Raw genomic sequence first — 2689 nt, 5'->3', positions numbered from 1 at the left:
ATATAACGATGAAGACCCCACTTCTTTTCCACTAAACAAATAAAAAAAGATAAACAACAAGGAATTGTTTTAAGACAGTTAAAAAAACAGTCCTAGCATCATCTCTTCAAGGAAGTTCAACTTAGACTGAAAAACAAACACGAAACAAGGTATTTCTTTCAGATCAAAACAAATAGGGAGCATGTTTTCAACGCGATGTTTACTATGTACTATGTTAAATCATTTTGAATTAAATTTGTGCATTTTACGTTGAGTGAATATTCTACCAAATCTCCACTTAAAGAGGTATTATAACTTAACTTAAGTTTAATTTCTTTGCTTTATTTTAATATATTTATATATTATTATATATATATATATATATATATATATATATATATATATATATATATATATATATATATATATATATATTTATATATTATAGCTGATGACGGCTCTTTTATATAGAGCCTAGATATTTATTTAGAAAAAAATATTCATTGTCTTAAAATAATTTTCGTTGTCTTACCCTTTGGTTATTTGTATTATTGGAAAGGCAGTGTGATCTTCATCGTTATTTATAAGCGTAACAGATGATGAAACCAAGTGAAATTTTATTTCTGTAACAGAAGAATATCTCATATTCTTCACTGTGTTGACTGAATGGCGTGACTCAAGGTAATCGGTAACATTGGCGCCCATAAGCTGAATTTTAGGGAGGGGGGCTTAGCTGGTCTTGTCGGCACTTCCAGTGCTGTCTAATAAAATCTCAAAACAAAAATATAAGGCAGCATCATTCAGCCATGGGGGGGCTGGAGCTCCCCCCCCCCCCATATGGGTGCCCCTGCCCGGTAAGACTGATCTTCTACCCCGGGCGCTACCACTGGGGGATTACCCACTTTGATCTGTTTTTTTTTTTTTTTTTTTTTTTTATTTGAGCCGAGAGGGAGGCGCTGTAATTAATTTTCCGCGAGTACCATCAGCCCTAGGAACGGCTCTGATTGTACGTTTTTAATTTAAATGGACTGCTATCTGCCTACCTTTCTGATTAAAAGTAGGGATTGGGGAAGTGCAGCTTATCGAACATGTAACACAACAGAGAAGGGATCAGCCACTTGAAAATTTTCAAATACTGCACTTCAGGAACGATTTTTTTACGAAAAATTGAGAGTTAAACGCTTTAAATAGCTGTTTTCTAAGGATTATTGTGAAACGCAATAGTGTTAGCATATACGGTGCGCGCCAGAGTGAGGTCATGATAAAAGATATAGTATAACCCTATACGCTAATAACAATAATTTTTGTTATTATTACCATTGAAAGGCCTTTGACCTTATTCATCATTCCTTAACAGTCACGAATTTGCTTACCAAAAGAATGCACACCATACATGTTCTCCTTTTGTTGATTATTTGTTTACGCAAAACGGATACTGGTAAGTCTATGGCCTTTTCACTGAAGACTTTATGCGCTCCTTTTTTCATTTTTATCGTAAGTTTCACTTTATATTTTGTATTGCTTTACTATGTTTTATTCGAGCAGACATTTCATATGCATACATTTATTTTTTTTCGTAACAGTTTCGTTGAGAAAGAACCATTATAGAACTGATGGTAGTATTCTCAGGTGTACTATGGTGACACGAATTTAGTTTTTAGTTTTGCAGAAATAATACCAGTGCCGTTAGCATATCTTTTTCAGTTATGACGTCATTTTAAATTATCTAAACATCATAATAGTGCTTGTATGAGATCAGTTTTATAGTGACATCATAGCGCCGAATCAGTTATGACGTCATTGTCAGCATATAAACGGGATTTCACAGGCAACGCCAATTAGTTTAAAAATATCGTTTATGCATAAAATGGCTAGTACAGAAGAAACTATTAAGGAGCAAAATCTTAGTGACGCAAGATCTTCTTCAGCTCATCGTCAAAATGAAGCAATACTTGAAATAATTTACGAAAAAATTACTACTGGACCCAACAAGAACGCTTCTAATGAAGTATTAGTGACTCAAAATAAAATGGAGGAAGAATTTATTCCAACCTATAAAATAGCAGTAATAGGCGATGTTGGTGCAGGGAAATCAAGTTTGATCGAAAGATTTAAAAATGACAAATTCAAAGAGGAATACAAACATACAAACATCTATGCTTGTGTATATGCGCCGATGAAGATAGATAATAATTCTTATCGCCTGTGTATATGGGACAAAGATAATAAAGTAAGTAACCTGCATACTTGCTATCAGTGTTTCTATGGAGCGCTTGGGGCAATAGCTGTCTATGACGTCACTGAGAGGAGCACATTTGAGAACCTCAGAGACTTGCTGTTTGAATTAGATCATCGTTTCTCGCATGATCATCTTGTAAAAATATTAGTCGGCACTAAAATTGATAAGGAAGGTCGTCAAGTTACCACAGAAGAAGGTGCAAAGTTTGCTCAATACCACTCTATGTTATTTATTGAAACTTCTGCTAAAACTGGTGACGGGGTTCAACTTTGTTTTGAAACACTAATGAAGAAAATAAAGAAAGAGCTCCGCTCACGTCTTGGGATACACGATAGTTTGGAAGAAAGATTCACTCATGGGCCTCAAGACGCCTATAAAATAATTAATGAAGACGTGGATAAGACTGCCGTACAAGATGCGTCTGTGAGTGAAAGTTCTGCTCTTGTGCTACCACACAAGAAAATAGCGGAA

At 34.7% G+C, this 2689-nt stretch overlaps 1 pseudogene; it reads left to right on the top strand.

Annotated features, from left to right (window-relative positions):
- The first annotated feature begins 1837 nt into the window (after nucleotides 1–1837).
- On the top strand, nucleotides 1838–2683 carry LOC148938421 (ras-related protein Rab-18-B pseudogene; annotated as a pseudogene).
- The last annotated feature ends 6 nt before the right edge of the window (nucleotides 2684–2689 follow it).

This window comes from Artemia sp. Qi Xiang Cuo, unplaced genomic scaffold (genome assembly GCF_049724085.1).
Source record: "Artemia sp. Qi Xiang Cuo unplaced genomic scaffold, ASM4972408v1 HiC_scaffold_3314, whole genome shotgun sequence".
Taxonomy (NCBI): Eukaryota; Metazoa; Arthropoda; class Branchiopoda; order Anostraca; family Artemiidae; genus Artemia; species Artemia sp. Qi Xiang Cuo.
This window is presented reverse-complemented; position numbering and strand designations above follow the sequence as displayed.